We start from the raw sequence: 18,738 nt of genomic DNA on the forward strand, positions 1-18,738 counted from the left end.
ACTATGAATTTCATAAAGTCATTGTTTTTGATAGCTGAGTAATATTCCATTGTGTAGATGTACCACATTTTCTATATCCATTCCTCTGTTGAAGGGCATCTGGGTTCTTTCCAGCTTCTGGCTATTATAAATAAGGCTGCTATGAACATAGTGGAGCATGCAGGCTGCCCACTTTCTCCCTACTTATTCAATATAGTTCTTGAAGTTCTAGCCAGAGCAATCAGACAACAAAAGGAGATCAAGGGGATACAGATTGAAAAGAAGAAGTCAAAATATCACTATTTGCAGATGATATGATAGTATATTTAAGTGATCCCAAAAATTCCACCAGAGAACTACTAAAGCTGATAAACAACTTCAGCAAAGTGGCTGGGTATAAAATTAACTCAAATAAATCAGTAGCCTTCCTCTACACAAAAGAGAAACAAGCCAAGAAAGCAATTAGGGAAATGACACCCTTCATAATAGTCCCAAATAATATAAAGTACCTCAGTGTGACTTTAACCAAGCAAGTAAAAGATCTGTACAATAAGAACTTCAAGCTTCTGAAGAAAGAAATTGAAGAAGTCCTCAGAAGATGGAAAGATCTCCCATGCTCATGGATTGGCAGAAATAATATAGTAAAAATGGCCATTTTACCAAAAGTGATCTACAGATTCAATGCAATCCCCATCAAAATACCAATCCAATTCTTCAGAGAGTTAGACAGAACAATTTGCAAATTCATCTGGAATAACAAAAAACCTAGGATAGCTAAAACTGTCCTCAATAATAAAAGGACTTCTGGGGGAATCACTATCCCTGAACTCAAGCAGTATTACAGAGCAATAGTGATAAAAACTACATGGTATTGGTACAGAGACAGACAGGTAGACCAGTGGAATAGAATTGAAGACCCAGAAATGAACCCACACACCTATGGTCACTTGATTTTTGACAAAGGAGCCAAAACCATCAAATGGAAAAAAGATAGCATTTTCAGCAAATGGTGCTGGTTCAACTGGAGGTCAACATGTAGAAGAATGCAGATCAAGCCATGCTTATCACCCTGTACAAAGCTTAAGTCCAAGTGGATCAAGGACCTCCACATCAAACCAGATACACTCAAACTAATAGAAGAAAAAGTGGGAAAGCATCTCGAGCACATGGGCACTGGAGAAAATTTCCTGAACAAAACACCAATGGCTTATGCTCTAAGATCCAGAATCGACAAATGGGATCTCATAAAACTGCAAAGCTTCTGTAAGGCAAAGGACACTGTTGTTAGGACCAAACGGCAACCAACAGATTGGGAAAAGATCTTTACCAATCCTACAACAGATAGAGATATACAAAGAACTCAAGAAGTTAGACCACAGGGAGACAAATAACCCTATTAAAAAATGGGGTTCAGAGCTAAACAAAGAATTCATAGCTGAGGAATGCCGAATGGCTGAGAAACACCTAAAGAAATGTTCAACATCTTTAGTCATAAGGGAAATGCAAATCAAAACAACCCTGAGATTTCACCTCACACCAGTGAGAATGGCTAAGATAAAAAAACTCAGGTGACAGCAGATGCTGGCGAGGATGCGGAGAAAGAGGAACACTCCTCCATTGTTGGTGGGATTGCATACTGGTACAACCATTCTGGAAATCAGTCTGGAGGTTCCTCAGAAAATTGGACATTGAACTACCTGAGGACCCAGCTACACTTCTTTTGGGCATATACCCAAAAGATGCCCCAACATATAACAAGGGGGAACTATTTGCATCTGTTTCATAGGTGGATTGTGAGGGTTTGGAGGAAATTATGAGAGAACATTTTAAAATTTCAAAATGTAATTTTTTAAAATTTATCATATCTTACTCCCTTCAGAATGCTGTTGCAAAATACCTTATGCTGGGGCATTTATAAACAACGTGAATTTATCGTTCACACTTCTGGGCACTGGGAAGTCTTAGACCAAGTTGCCAGCAGAGGTTAAGACTGAGCTAGGGTTTCACTGTTTTCTAGGTGGTGGCTCTGCTGTGTTCTCACATGGAGAGATGGCAAGCCAGCCTCCTTCACTTGTACTGGGCATGAAGCTCATCCATGTGGCCAAGCCACTATCAATCACACTGGGTGTCAGGCTTCAAAAGATGAACAAGCAGCTTGCTTCTGTTTCACAGTTAAAGTTCAGAAGGAGAAGAACAGGGTGACTGGTTAGGGCTGTAGGGGAATGCACCTTGACGAAGGTGGAAGGGACTAGGCTTGAACATGGGAGTGGCTACCATGATACTTGAAATAGTGCAAGAGAAAGGGAGGCTTGGGGAAGAGGTGAAGTACACAGAGGGCAGGATTAGATGGGGACCACTGATGCTTAATTGCTCCAAATTCCTCAGGAAAATAAAAGGTAGTGCCATTCACTAGAAGCTTGTGTTGAGAGAACTCCCAGAACCAAAGCAAAGACTACTAAGGAGTCTGGAAGCACTAATGTGGTGAGCTGCCAGGTAGTTCTCTCTCTCTCTCTCTCTCTCTCTCTCTCTCTCTCTCTCTCTCTCTCTGTGGTGTGGTATGGTGTGTTCAGGCTGTCTGTACGTGAGTCAGGAACAGATGTGAGGGGCTGAACAGGTATACAAAGCCTCAGCTGATGGAAGAAACCCATTTTCTCTCCTTGTCTCCCTGTCTTCAGCCTTCTCCGTCTTCTTTCCTCAAACTGACCATAAAGCAGGCAGTCTAAAACATTAGTCTTATTACTCATATTTATTGAGTTCAATATTGCTTTAAAAGCTCCAGAGTTGATGATTCCTTTGCCTTTTCATCTTTCAAAAAAGAAATTCTTAGTAAAAGTGTTTTCATTTCCACATGGTAGATAATTATTTTTTAGCGGCTCCTCTATGACTCTTGCAGGAGGAACGCTCCCTACTCCTAGGCTGTTCCTATAATGTGTAAAATATGTGACTTTAATGGCTCTCCTTGCCTCATCGTTTATTACATTGGGTGCCACATTTGATTTTTATTTCCCATGACACTTTTTGGTGAGGCAAAAAATCTCCCTTTTTGACCATCTTTCTCGTGGTGCTAACGGCATCTAATAGCTGGGGCCCTCAGGAGTTTGGCCTCTCCTACACCAGTGCTGTCTTGTGAAGAGGGTTTAGGCATGACAGCTGCCTCACCCTCCTTCTCCAGCACTGGGTACGCATTGAGTGGTTGTGATTATTCTCATCAATAATGGATTTCTTTAAATTATTGCTCCGGTCCTCACACTGTAATTTAATTTGTTCCCATTCTGATGACCAGCCCCTCGCCACTTCTTTATTTATTATGAATACTTGACTCAAGCATCTTTTTTTTTTCATGCTTCCGGGAATAATCAGGACCGCATCTCTATCCTTGGCCTGCAACAAGTGAAGGATTAACCTGCTGCCGTTTCTCCATTTATTGATGTCTGAGCCAAGAGATCATTTCTAAAGTTGAGTTTGAGTATTTGACTTTGCTGTTTGGCGTTAATTTACGACATGTCTAACTGACTTATTACCTCTCTGCTGGCCTAGAATTGTTTTGTTTTGCAAAAAGGGAAAGTGGCGTTATAAAAGTATTGAACAGTCCTAGACCTTAAAAAGCTATCTGTATGTTATTCTGGGTAACTAAATATCAGTCATAAAGTCAAGCTGCTATCTGGTATTATTATTTATATGTAAATAGATCCTTCCAACCAGGCAAATCTGGCTGTTGATTTCTTTGAGCTATTGGAATATTTGTTGAATTCCACATTAATACAGGGAATAATTCAAGACATTCATTATATGGATTTTTGAACTGTCCAAACCAGATATGTAGAAATATTTATTCAGTTTAATCCATGGTTCTCCATCGAGATAACATTAACAGGAAACTTACTTAGCATCAGAATGAAGACACCGGGCAAGGCCGTTTCCTCACTGCAACGTGTTTAGTCTACCAGGTCCATAAACCTCCCAAGGCTTTGCAGATTCATTTGTTGATGACGTCATTGTGCTGCGCCCTCTCCCCGTGTTTACCTGCCACAGTCCTCCAGATGTCAAGTAATCCTGACTCCGAGGGACTTCCTGTTTGTTCCCTTCCTTCCATCACTCCATGCTTCCTTAACTTGTAATGGCCACCAGTGTAGGTCTCTGCCTCCCCAGATCGCTACTCTCTGGAACTTTGCTATGATCTGGACAGCACCCCACCTCCAAGGCCAGTTCTGTCTTCTCTTCTTGGACTCTGTCTCCTGTCCTGGTTCTCATTCTCTTTTCTGGAAGAATCTTATCTATCCCTGGGCTTCCATGGCCATTGGTGCATTTAAGCCACTACTGAATTTGTCTTCTGTATTTCTTGACCCTCTTCTAAGGTCCAGAAAAATGTCTCTTGCTACGTAATAATAAAATTAGCATTCACAGGGAAGTTACTGTAGAGAATGCAGTGTTTTAAGTGTCCCAAGCACATGAATTCATTTATAATCCTCTGGGGTAGTTTTTTTATTTGTTTGTTCGGCTGGTTGGTTTTTGTTTGTTATTTCCAGACTGGGCTTCTCTGTGCAGTCCTGGATGTTCTGGCACTTGCTTAGTAGACCAGGCTGGCCCTGGACTTTAAGAGCTCTGCCTGCCTCTTCTCTAGTGCTGGGATTAGAGGCCTGAGCCACTACTGGCCAACTGGTTATTTTCAAGTACTAGATTTCACTCAATCTCAGTTGATGTGATCCAGCAATCTGACTTCAAAGCATGGACTATAACAGGTATTTGCACACACACGCTCACAGCAGCACAATGCACAATAACTAAAAGGCAAAAGCCACCCAATAAGTGACTGGCAATGAGGCCTGCACATACGTGGTCTGCACATATAGCGGAATGTCATTCAATCTTAAGAAGAAGACACATGTTATATAACATGAGTGAGCCCTGAAGATAAGCTAAGGGAAATAAGGCAGTTACATCGCAATAAATATTACATAATTTCAGCTTTACGCGCTCTCTAAATAGTTCTAAAGGCTACAAGGACAGAATCAGGAGCTACTCTTTAGTGGACACAGAGTTCTCCTCAGGATGACGGGAAGTCCTGGAGACAGAGAGCCGTAACAGTTGTTAGCGAGTGGGCATACTTCAAGCTACTGATTGCACACTGAAATTTGTTAGGAGGATAAATGTTGGAGCCTAGAAAGATGGTTCATCAGCTAAGAACACTGCTCTTCCAGAAGACCTTGGTTTGAGCATCCAAGTGACAGTTCATGACAGACTATGACTTCAGTTCCAGGGACCCAATGCCCTTTCTACCCTCAGAGGGCAGCACACACAGATGTGGCGCATAGACATCAGGCAGGTAAAACACCTATACATACAAAGTAAAAATAAATATCTTAAAATGGAGATGTGTTGTGAGACATGTACAGTAATGGAAATGAAAATTAGCAAGATCCCAGGGATATATTACAAACACAAAGTAATAAAATAAATTTAATGTATCATAAGATATATTATCACTGGGCCCTAGAATGCTGGACGGGTGGTTGAGAGGGCTGCAGCTCTTTCAGAGGATCCAGTTTTGATTCCCATCACCCATGCCTGGGGCTCAAAACTACCTGTAAACTCCAGCCCCAGGGACCTACTTTTCCTGGCTTCCATAGGTACCCGGATTCAGATGCATATAACCACATACAGATACACATGTGTATACAAAATTAAAAATAAATCTTTATAATCATGCAAACGTATCATCCTCTGCACTGCTAGGAAAAAGAAAGGAGGACATTAAGAAACGGCATTGATTTATTCATGAACCCATGCACATAAAACCCGGATTCTCTGGCGAATTGTTTGGAGTTCATGGAAGACTATGCAGATGACATTTAATCATTTCTATTTCCTTCTCTCCTCTAAGCTCCTCTGAGCATTTCCCTCTAACCCAGGAGAAATATTCCTTCCTTCAAGTCTCTGTGAGACAATCTGGTGTGCCCATCATTTTCTCTCTCCAAAAAAACTTATGCTTTGATCATGCCATGTACTTTACCCAGTAAAAATGCCAAATTATAGGAGCTAGAGACGCAGCTCAGTTGGTAAAATGCATTCTAGCACTCAGAAAGCCCTGGACTCGGATCAAATAAACTGTGTGTGGTAGCGTACACCTGCCCTCAATCCTAGCACTCCCGAGGAGGCAGGAGGATCAGACATTTGAGACTATCCTTATAGTAAGTGTGAGGCTAGCCTGGGATACAGGAGATTCTGTCCTCCACTGTAAAAACTTATGGCCAGCTGACGTGGTGGCACATGTCTTTAAGTGCGGCCCTTAGGAGGTAGAGGCAGGTGGATCTCTGTGAGTTCAGTACACAGTGAGCTCCAGGGCAGCCAGTGCTACACAGTGAGACCCTGTCTCAAAACACAAACGCAAAAATGAAAGCAAAGCCCTCTGATCACAGGGGTGCCTGAGGAGACATAAACATCTATGTTTGTTATGGTATGTGTGACAGCAGTCTGACCAATGGCAGTTGACCAACAGTGTTACAGTGTTACAGTGTAGCTCTTAAAGCGTCCATCTGCACCAGCATGAAGTGAACACATTTTTCCTGATTTCTTTTGCTAAGTAAAGTTGGACATTATGAAACAAACCGATTCAGAATGTCTCCCAACAAAAAGGCAATGATACCAGAAAGATTAGAACATCAAGAAGAGGAAAAAAACCATGTTCAGCAATAGGTATGAATGTATGTGTGTATTTATGTATATATGCATAGTTTAGCATTCTATATATAAAATAAGCAATATAATAGATAATAGGTCATATGTCATATATCATATATTATATATGGATAAAATTATACATTATATTTATATGTAATATATGTATATATATTAGACTTTTCTCCTTGAGTTTTCTAAATTACGTTTCCTGGATAAGGCCAAAATAGTAGCGTTGTCTGGTGTATATAAATCTATGCAGAGGAAATACCCAAGACAATTATACTAAACAAAGGACACAAATCTAAATAAAGATGAGGTTGATATACTCATTGAAATTGGTAAAATGGTGGCACCAGTAAACTGAGGAGTTAATATACTATGTGACAACTAAAGTAACCACTAAAAATCTACATAGTCACATTCCAAAACTTCTAAAAATGTAAAACACATCCAATTAACCCATAGAACGGCAATAAGAAAAACAGAAAGAAACAATAATATAAAAATACCAGAAAGAACCAGCAGAAAATAATAACAAAAACTAAAGTGAGGGGCTGGAGAGATGGCTCAGCCAATAAGAGCACATACTGCTCTAGAGAGGACCTGAGTTCAGTTCTCAGCACCACTTCTATCAGGGGCCTCACAAGCTCCTGTAACTCAGGCTCTAGGGGATCTGACACTCTTTTTGGCTCTCATGAGCATCTGTACTTGTAGTAAAAAAAAAAAAAAAAAAAAGAAGGAAAAAACTCATTACACCGACTCTACACCTGCGGTCTTCCCACCCGCGGCAGCGGCCTTGCCTGGTTCCCTTGACCAGATGCTGCTAGGCCGCTCTGATCTTCCCAGACCATCACCCCTGTGGCTAGCCTGCAGAAAGCCAGCTATCGCTCGCTCAAATTCCCTTAGCCCCATAAAATGGTAGCACTAAAGACTTGTAACAATCAGATTTATAGCGGTAAATCTCCAATCCCAAAGCACAAAGAACACAAAACTCAATTGATATAAATATAAGCTACACACCTACATTGGACAAACATGGTCATTTTATTGTCCTTCTATGGAATCCCTAGCTTCTTGTGGCTTCTCCAGACCACGTGGGGCAGCTCTATCTTCCGGTTCCATCTTGTTTCTCTCTCTCCGACCGTCTCATCTCTCTCGCTGTCTCCGCCTTTCCCCTCTCTAAAACTTTCATCTCTGCCTTTCCTTCCACTGCCCAATCACAGGCTCTAGCCTTATCGTTTGATTAAGATTTCACCTGACCTCTCCTGAGTCCGGGCGCCAGTCTTAAGGGAGCAGAAAAACAAGTGCTCAACGAGCACAAACTCACACACAGACATTCACATATCATTAAAACTAAAATAAAATCCTTAAAAAGCAAAATAAAATGGAAGTCAATTTTAACACACAAGTAGTTATATTAAATATACATAGCCTAAATTTAACAATTAAAAGATGGAAGTTGGCAAAATAAAATAAAATAAAAAACATGACTCAACTTCTCGTGTTCTATGAGAAATGTAGTTTAAATATTAAATGAAGTAGAAAGTAGGAATATACAAATACAAATCATTCAAATATCAGTAAAAAGGAAGAGTTACGTTAAAATTGGAAAATTCAATTTCATCCAACGTAAATTACCCATACAGGAAGCAATGGTGTATAATGTTAAAAGTACCAACTCCCTCTCCAAAAATGTTTTCCAGAAAATGGAATTTTAAAAAGGACCTCCTACCAAGTCATTTTCTGAAGCTCAACTTTTCCTGATATCAAAATATAAAAGACACCAAAAAGGAAAAGAAAAACCTTTAGATAGATTTTTTCGTTAATATAGATTTAAAATCTTTAACAAAATAGTAGCAAATAGAATTTAGCAGCTCATAAGAATTATGTGCCATTACTAAGTATGATTTATTTTATGAATCTGAGGCTGGTTCAGTATTTGAAAAACAATCAGAGCAATCCATTCCACTAACAGCCTGAAGAGAAGGCTCACATAAACATATCAATTAGAGAAGAAGCGCTTGGCACAATTCAACACTTCTTGATGATAACTGATCTCAACAAGAAGAGTAGACTAGACTGGACCAGACCAGAATAGAATGGAAGTTTCTCAACTTTATAAAAGGTTATCTGCAAGAAAAACCCTAGCATCTAGAGAGATAGCTTAGCATTTAAGAGCATTTGCTAGTCTTCCAGAGGATCTGAAATGGGTTCTAGCACCCAGGTTTAGTGCTTTACAGCTGTCTATAATTCCAGTGTCAGACAATCCAGTATCTTCTTTCGGCCTTTGAAGCCATACACACAAAGGTGGCAAACACACACACACACACGTGGGACTAAGAACAAACAAACCTGAGCTAACACTGTATAAAATGCTAAAACATTGCATACCTTCTCCTGAGGCAGGGGACAAAGCACCAGGTTTTCCTTCCACCATGCTCAATCAACATAGTATTGGAATGTGGGACTGGTAAGAAAGCAAGAAAAGGAAATAAGGTTTTGAAAGGAAGGAACAAGAGCATCTCCATTTTCAGAGAACAGGATTGTGTAGATAGAAAGCTCTCAAGAATGTTTAAAACCGGGCTGGAGAGATGTCTCAGCGGTTAAGAGCACTGACTGCTCTTCCAGAGGTCCTGAGTTCAATTCCCAGCAACCACATGGTGGCTCACAACCATCTGTAAAGAGATCCGATGCCCTCTTCTGGTGTGTCTGAAGACAGCTACAGTGTACTTATATATAATAAATGAATAAATCTTAAAAAAAAAGAATGTTTAAAACCCACATAGAAATAAGAGACAATTTTACAAAGACTGCAGGATATAAGATAAATATACAAAAGCCAGCTGCATCTATCTGTTGGCAACAGACACATGGGCACTGAAATTAAATGTGTGATATCACTTATAATTTTAAAAACAAAAAAATGGATACATAGGTATAGATCTAACAAACATGAATAAGACATTGGTGGCATCAATTAATATTTGAAAAAAAAACCCAGTGAATGGAAAAACCTACTATGGTCAAGGGACACATGGCTTTAGTTCAATATTTATCAAACTCATAGAGAAACTTTTTAATAAACTATAAAAAAAACCCTTTTTCTGGAAAGGCAAGAAACTGGGATAGCTAGAACAATTTTGGAAAGGGAGAAAATGGAAAGAAAGCAATTTCCAACTCTGTAGTTATAACAAAGAAGACAACAGCATAGGGGGTAAAGAATGGGACAGAATGGAGAACCGTAAATAGAGTCACAAGAGCCCACCAAACTGATCTGTGCTACTTCTAAAGATAGGAAGTCACTGTGAGTCTCAGGCTGGCTTTGAACACCTGATTCTTCTGCCTCAGCCTCCCAAGTGTTGAGAAACAGGTTGTCTTGGCTAGGGTTTTACTGCTGTGAGCAAATGGAACTCATAAGGATAGCATTTAATTGGGACTGAATTACAAGGTCAGAGGTTCAGTCTAGCACCATCAAGGTGGGAGCATGGTAGGGCCCAGGCAGATGTGGGGCTGGAGGAGCTGAGAGTTGCACCTCTAGTTTGGAAGGCTGGCTTCCAGGCAGCTAGGATGAAGGTCTTAAAGCCCACGCCCACAATGACACTCCTCCTCACACAAGGCCACACCTACTCCAAGAAGGCCACACCTCCTAATGGTACCACTCCCTGGGCCGAACATATACAAACCACCACATGGGTGTATACACTACAGCTTCAGATGATGGATGACTAGAATCCAGTGAATAAAGGAAAGCCTCTTCTGCGGACGCTGCTGCAGCAAGCAGACATGCGAGAGCAAAACACATCCTAACTTAGCCCCGAATCTTATGTATAAATTACTTCAAAGGGGATCACAGACTTAAATGTGAAATGCAAAACTTGTAAGACTTACAAATACACTTAGGGTAGAAATCTTTAGGATTTAGCGGCGGGAAAGAAGTATTTGACTCAGTCAATAGCATAATCTGTGAAAGTGAAAAAAATTGATTTCATTAAAATTTAAGCTCTCCCCCCCACTTCTGAATAACCTTGTTAAAGAGATGGAAAGGCAGTCTATAGACTGGGAGAAAATATCTGCAACCAGATACCACAGAAGATGACTGTGTTGAGAACTTTCAGAACATTACAGGAAAATGTTAAACAAAAGGAAAAGAAAACACAAACTATCTATCTTTAAAAGCTGGACAAAAGAAATAAAGAGATAGTTTATAAAAGAAACCACCAGTACATAAAAGATGTTAAAGGTCACACCGGCCCCTAGGGAAAGGAAGTGCTTGCCTGCACTGCAATGGCAGTACAAAGTTAGCACAATGGCTACTGTTTTAGAAAGTAGCAACAGCCCATGCTGGTGAAGATTCGGTGAAATTAAATCTCTCCTAGTCAATGGTTGCGTTTCTGGTCATTACGCCCTGGAAAATCAGCACTTATACAAAAACTGTATATAAAACTGTGGATGGAAATATCAGTTTTAGACACCAACTGGAACCAACATAGATGTCCATTAACTGGTAAATAAACAGTCTACCCACACTGTAAATTATACTCTGACCCACAAGAGTGGAAGGAGCGAAGACCTGGTAAATTCTCCACCTGGAGAGATCGCCGATGAATGACACGGAGAGAAAAAGCTCACCCCAAAGTTGCAGAGTGCAGAATTCTAGAATCGGTGGGATTTTAGCAATGGAGGACAGGTTTTGGTTGCCAGGGATGAAGAAAGTGCTGGGAACACGAAGCGTTGGGTGTAGCTGTGAAAGCCTACTCCTGAGGAACTGTGTGCCAAGAGAAATGATCTAAATATCAGTTCATCAATATCAATATCCTAGTAGGGACATATAGAGTTCATCTCTGTTATTTCTTAAAACTCTGTTACATACAGAAAAAATATAAATTCATCAAACAAATGTATATCTTATAGCTGATAGATTAGAGAAGCACTCTGTGTGTGTCTCCCTTATACATACACATATACACACACATACACACACACACACACACACACACACACACACACACACACACACACACAGCGTAGCCTGTAGAACACATGTTCCTGGTCTGCTCAGAGCTCATTGCCATGGTTTTTTCCATATGTCCACCAGGCATTCCCTGAATTTTCCTGTTCTCTCTCCCCTTCCTTATTTCCCTTTCCATTCTCCTCTTTGCTTCTCCCTCTTCCTGAAAAATTTGGTCCAAAGGCTGAGAGATGAGACGGAACAGGTGTTCTGAACCTGAGGTAGGGAATGATGTGACTGGGAAGACTATTCATTCTCTGAAGGGCATTCAGGCCCATAGCAGGGTGACAAGGTGTTCATGTCGGGGAAGACAGCAAAGTGCTCAGAAAATGTTCGAGATGGACAAGGAGGCCCCCTACTGAGGGAATTTACAGCGGAGGAGAATGGACTTGTGCGAAGTTAGAATCCACCCTGGTATTGGTTTGGAATTGGTGGTATTAGTACAAACGCCTGGTTTTCGAGGCACACCATGTAGAATAAATAAAAGTTAAATGTGTGCATTTGTAAGCTGGGAGGTGGGTCAGTTGGTAAAATGCTCCTGTACAAAAGTGAGAGCTTGAGTTTGACTCTCAGAACTCATTTTTAAAAAGCCAGGTGTGATGGCACAAACTTGGAATCCTTCAAAGGGGAGACAGTGATAACTGTGTCCCTGTGCCCACGGCCAGCCATACCTGCAGAACTCCAGGCCATTCTACCATACCTGCAGAACTCCAGGCCATTCTACCATACTTGCAGAACTCCAGGCCATTCTACCATACCTGCAGAACTCCAGGCCATTCTACCATACCTGCAGAACTCCAGGCCATTCTACCATACCTGCAGAACTCCAGGCCATTCTACCATACCTGCAGAACTCCAGGCCAGCAAGAGAACCTGCCTCAAAAAGCAAAGTACACATTGCTTGGGTTTGACCTCTGACTTCTATATGTCTTTCACACGTGTCCACCTGCATGTGTGCATTTACACACATATAGACACATGACAAAACAAACATGCATTTGCGAGTGTGGTTACGTGTGTGCACACATATATACATGTACACACATATATAAGTGTACTGGAGTACACTTAGGTCTCAGGATTTGGCTTCCTAACATCATTCCACTGGTGCTCTTTGGAGAAATGGCTAATCTCAGAGCTGGTAAGAAAAGTACAGGGTGATCCGGTGTGTCTCACTAATGCCAAAATTGAGGAAATGCTAAGAGAATGACAGAAAAATTTTATAGGAACTCAAGAATCAACTCAAACATGTTCTGATGGCTAGATCTAGGAGTTTACGTATATAACTAAATACGGCTAGGAACACATTATAACCAATTGATGACAGAAGTTCCACATCCATTCTGAAATAAGCTAATGAACAAACCGAAAGACTGATGAGGGGTGACAGATTTGCTTATCAATAACACAAGGGAAAAGAATAACTTGAAGCTGAGGAAAACTGTCAGGCGGCTCTTTAATCAAGAGATCAAAGCCAACATCACCAGTAATGAGAGGAACTGAATCGCGTGCCACCTGAGAAGAAGCCAGCAAGAGAACCTCGTGTGGCTTTTTTGATTTCCCACAAAGATGCATAACCTGGATCTCATAACGAGCAAGCATCAGACAGATTCAATTTGAGGGTCAGGTAACAAAATATCTGCCCTGTCCTTTCCAGAAGTCGGAGGTGTGAAAACCTGCTGCTGACTGAAGGGAGCCCAGGAGATCTGACAGTGATCACAGCCCACACAGCAGAACTGACTCCACTAGGCAAGCGGGAGGGAGCATTTGGCAAATGTACCTGAACTGTGGGGATTTGAAGGTGGTTTTCTATCTATTCAACGTCCCGACTTTGTGGCTTTCTTTTGGTGATGGGAATCAATGTTGCCATCTCTCTTTTAGCTAGGGTTTTATTGCTGTGAACAGACACCATGACCAAGGGAGCTCCTATAAAGGAAAACGTTTTATTGGGGTTGGCTTACAGTTTTAGAGGTTCAGTCCATTATCCTCATGGTGGGAGCATGACAGCATCCAGGCAGACATGGTGCTGGAGAAGGAGCTTTCTACACCTGATCAGAAGGCAGCCAGGAGGAGGTTGTCTTCCACTGTGCACTGGGCAGAATTTGAGGACTAGGAAACCTCAAAGCCCTCCTACACAGAGACACTTCTTCCAACGAGGCCACACCTCCTAATAGTGCCACTTCCCATGGGCCCAGCATATTCCAACTACGACACTATCTGTAGAGAATAGCTATGGAGGAATTGAGAAATAATGGGATATAAGGCCAGAAACTTAGTTAGATATGGGCAGGTGGGTTTGCAAAAACAACACAAAAGCATGAGTTGAAGGGCCTTGTTGTTTCTTGAATGAGAAATGTCCTTGTGAGGTCCTCGGATGTTGGCGCTGTTTGGAGAGGTTGTGAAGCCTTTAGGAGGTGGAGCCTTGCTAAAGGGGTGCATCACTGGGGTTAGCTTTGGGGTTAGCTTTTAGCCTGGCTTCACTTCCCATTCTGTCTGTGGCTCTCTGCTTCCTGTGTGCCTAGGAAATGCGATAGCCATCTTCCTCCTTCTGCTGCTGTACCGTCTGCATCACGATGGACTCCATCCCTCCATTTCCAAGATGGACGTACTTTGCATTTTCCACCCATCAATCCTGAAGACTTTTATGATGTCTCTCTGAACAGGGCTCCGTTCACAACACCAGAATAAGGCCAGCGGCGGGACCTTGAGCTTTCTGCTTATGTGCCGTTCAGCTCTGTAAGTTCTCACAAGAACCAGGAGTAACCCAAATTCTACAGAGACAAAGCCATCCAAGGAGACCATTGCCTCCTGCAAGTCCTTCCCTAGGTGGGACTTACTTCTCACTTAGACTGCTTTGAGTTTCCAAAGGTAAAACCCGGAACCTTCCTTAGCATGAGATCCCAAATGACACATATGTTAGAGGAAAATTTGGAAGGGCATGGGGAAGGCTTTGAAAACCTTTCTTAATGAATCATTTTGGCAAGGTAAGGATGCTAAATGATTGGCTCAGAAATGTGTATTTTGTTGTCTTATACTTTTCAGTTATTTGATGAGTAGAATGTAAGCAGGCCCTTAACTCTGCTGTGGCTGACTCTCCATCTGACCGTAGACCTTTGGACACACAGTCAGCAAAGACATCATCTATGTTACAGTAATTTAATAGCCTTTTGTTTTGCGAGTAAGCATCAGCCTCCAGCCCAAACACAAATGAAGAAGAGGGCATGGTCATTCTCTACGAATAAATATGGTTAGGACACTAATCTTGTTGAATTTTTGGTTACGTTGAGGGGATTCTAGTTATGGCCTCTCACTATGTATTTCAGAAGGTTTTAGAAATTAATAAACAAACAGATGAACAGAGATGAGGAAACAACCGCAGTCCTCAGGGGCTGGATTCCCTGGGTGCGACCATAGTTCTCTTTGCTCTAAAAGGGACTCATTAGGACTCTTAAAAGTCTGTGACCTCGAGGGTGGCAACTGGAAGCAAAAACACATGTGTCTCGTTGAGATCATTTTTCTGTACTTTGGAGAGCAATTTCTGTGGGTCCAATTCTTGAATCCCCAACTCAAAGCATGTCTTCGAATCTTCAGTGTGGTGGCAGAGAAGGAGGTGAGGCACTTAGGAGATGGCTCAGTCAATAAAATGCCTGCTAGAAACTGGAGCACTCAGTTCCGATCTCCAACCTGCAGAAGAGGAGTGGGAAAAGAGTCTCAGAACCATAGGACACCAAAGAAACAAGGCCGTCCATAGCCACATGATCAAAACTCATGTGATCTCATGGAGACCGAAGCACCATGAACGGTGCTGCCAAGGCACCAGATAGGATCCCAAAGTCCAAAGGCAATGGGAACATGTGTCCCCAGGAGTCTCACCGGGGAAACGAACGACCCTTAGGGGTAGATGGCCAGATGGTCAACAGAAAATGAACTAAGTGGCAGTTCTGGAGGTTCCGTGTCTCCTGATGATATGTCAGGGTTGTTCCTTTAAAAAAAATTATCTCGGGTCTCTCTGGTCGTCTCAGGGTCCTGCGCCACGAGCTCCACACAGTTTAACAAGGGCCCATTCCATTGGCAGGGGTCAAGACCCAGCTCCTGTCCTAATGTGACCCCCAAAAGGAAGCTGAACTCTGAAGCTGGTTAGAGGAACTCAAAGGCCTCTCCATCGGTTCTGACTTCCAGAAGGGCTGAAAGATGTGGTTATCCCAGGCGCAACACAAACAAGCTGCCACCCAGCGGGCTCTGCGTGCCTAAAGATCAACTGTTCCGCGCAGCGCTGGCAGCAGTGGGGAAACTCCGATTTCCTCAAAGCTATGCTCAACCATGGCATGAACCCTGTGGACCTGTTCGAAGCCTACGACCTGTGAGAAAGAGAGGGGGAAGGGGAGGGAAAGGGGGAGAATAAAGAGGGGAGAGGGGAGAGAGGAGAAGGGAGAGGGGAGAGGGGAGAGAGGAGAAGGGAGAGGGGAGAGGGAGACTTCTGGAACTTGCTTCAATTCTCCTGCCTCAGCTTCCGGAGGGCTGGGATGACAGACGTGTGTTATCTATGCTCCCTTCTCACCCACCATGCTTCGCTTCCTTCCCAGGATTGACCCACAAGGCAGGGAACGTGGGAGTCCTTGAAGGGATAGCCAGGCAGTGGGCTGTAGGAGACACTGGCCCCCACAGATGGAAATGAGTTGGAAAGAGTTTCCATTTTCTCATCCCTTCTGCATCGGTTTGTGGTTTATGAAACCGTAGAAATTGTAGGCAGTTCTAGTGAAAGAAAACAAGGGGTTTGTGTTTTATTTGTTTTTCCCAAAATATGGGGGAGCACCTGGCTTAAAATACTGCAGGCATCATGGGGATTGCGTTTGCTATACCAAGGCCCTCAGACCTCACCCTCCCAACCCCTGAGGGGAAAGTGAGGGCTGGAACTGAGGCAAGCCAGACAGGAGGAACTCACCTGCCGGCCTCGGTTCCTCTGGGGTTTGTAGGTCCCAGCTCTTGGTGTGCAGGTCTTGTTTAGCTGTGCTGGGCTCTTCCTCCTGCAAAAGTGCTGCGTGTGACCAACAGGGGCTCTTCCTACATGGCAAGATAATATAAAACCCCTAGTGTGGACCAAAAACAACAACAAAAACCCTCCATTTCTAAGAAATAAATTATCTCATTTTTTTAAAATTTGATTTTATTTATGCACACCCCTCCCCCAAACTTTACACTACAGGTGTTTTTGGCTTCCAGTTTAGTGTTTTTGTGGGACTCCTGAGTAAGCAAAGAGAGGTTCTCTGTTTATTCTGTCTTTTGTTGGGCTCTTTTCCTTTTATTTCTTTGTTTTGTCTAATTCTGGTGTGTGAGTTTTCGTTTTATCTTTATTTCATTGTATTATTCCCACCTAGAAGCCTGTTTTCTTTCTAATGAGAGACGGAAAGTGGGTCCAATGCAAGGGGAGGTTCGGAGGAACTGGGGGCGGGGGGAGCAGAAGGGGGAGAGCAGTACTCAGGGTATGCTATGCGAGGAAGAAACATTTTCAATACATAAGTTAATTGGGTTGAGATTTGGAGTTTAAGTGGAAGTCAGTAAGTCTGTCTGTCTATGCTGTTCCTTAAAATACCATACTAATTTGTGACTTGGGGAAAAAATCTAGATAGTTCTATCAGGTAGCACGAATTGTCCCTGCATCCCTGGCTCCCACAGAAGACAGCAGACTCGGGGTCGTGACATAGAGCGCTGCCTGCCAGGATGTCAGGGAGGCTTCCCACTGCCCACCTGAGTTTTCAGTCAACTCCTAATGAAGGGGGATTCTCTTCTCATTGCTGGACCTTGTTCTTTCCTGGAAGTGAGAAAGCGGCTAGCATTAGTCCACACACTCCTGGTGTCCTCCAGTCATCTGATAAGCAAAGGACAGAAGGTGACTCCACAGGTCTCCTGGGAACCACGATGAAGCGATGGAGTAAAGTTGAAACACTCTGGAACTCACTCGCGGTTCCATACGTCTGTTTATATGCACAGCCCTCAACTTCATATTCCATGGAGTGTGGGCTGGGGGCAGCTGGATGAAATGAAAGGGTACACAGACAAATAGGCAATGTCCCCAAAGCAATGAGCCACATTTCTCTACTCTTAGTTTTGGAAAAGGCAAACATGCTACGCTTTCCTGCTAAGAGTGAGGCATTGAGTTTTTCCTGTACGGTGGGTACAGGAAGGGGCTGAGGAGGACTGTAGTGTTTAGCCTGAAAAAGTAAATAAATGTCTATATTTAATGCCATGACTTTGTTACAATATAAAATTGTAAAAGACAATATTACATTTTTCTTAACTGTACATCCATAATTAAATCCAAATAAAGGTTTATTAGAGCACAAAGTTATAGGGCATTTTCTTTTTAATTTATTATATTTGTTGCCTATTTGATTTAATCATTGTTCAAGCTAACATCATACACATCAATGTAAAAACAGATTTTTGTTTATGAAAATTCTTATTTTCTAGATTATTTTGATGAATGCTTTCTTGGGCTTTATGTTTAGCTGAGAAAGATCAACGAAGTTCTGCAGAATGCTTCTTGAACTTGAAGTTGGATGTGATTATGTTTACAGGACTGGCTTTCTCTTCGGTTCAACACATTAAGCACTATTGTTTCAACAGCCTTGCTGTGTCAAACTGTTGTTTCTGGCATTTCATATAAGCACAAGGTCGAGCAGAATAGAAAACATCAAATAAATTTCTCAGCAGGAATTCCAGCTTCCATCCCCTATAAGTTCATACTTTTGATTTCTAGGAAGAAACAAAAATCTTCTAGGGGGATAAGATTATTTGAATTTGGCTCTCGTGGCTTATAGAGCATTGAATGTATAGTATTGCATATCTTAGTGGAGAATCTGTACAGTAGATGCTACCTATGAATCTTGGATGGTACAGAAAGAATAATCCTAAAATGAAATATATTTTGATTCTTGTACTTATGCATCTGAGTCCCTCCTTAGATAATACTCCTCTAGGAATATGAATCCTAATGACATCTTATTTCTGTACTTCCCATTGTTTCAATCGTTCTAACTTTGATATAGGAATGTCTTTTAAAGTGTTTAGTCATC

This window comes from Rattus rattus, chromosome 17 (assembly GCF_011064425.1).
Source record: "Rattus rattus isolate New Zealand chromosome 17, Rrattus_CSIRO_v1, whole genome shotgun sequence".
Lineage (NCBI taxonomy): Eukaryota > Metazoa > Chordata > Mammalia > Rodentia > Muridae > Rattus > Rattus rattus.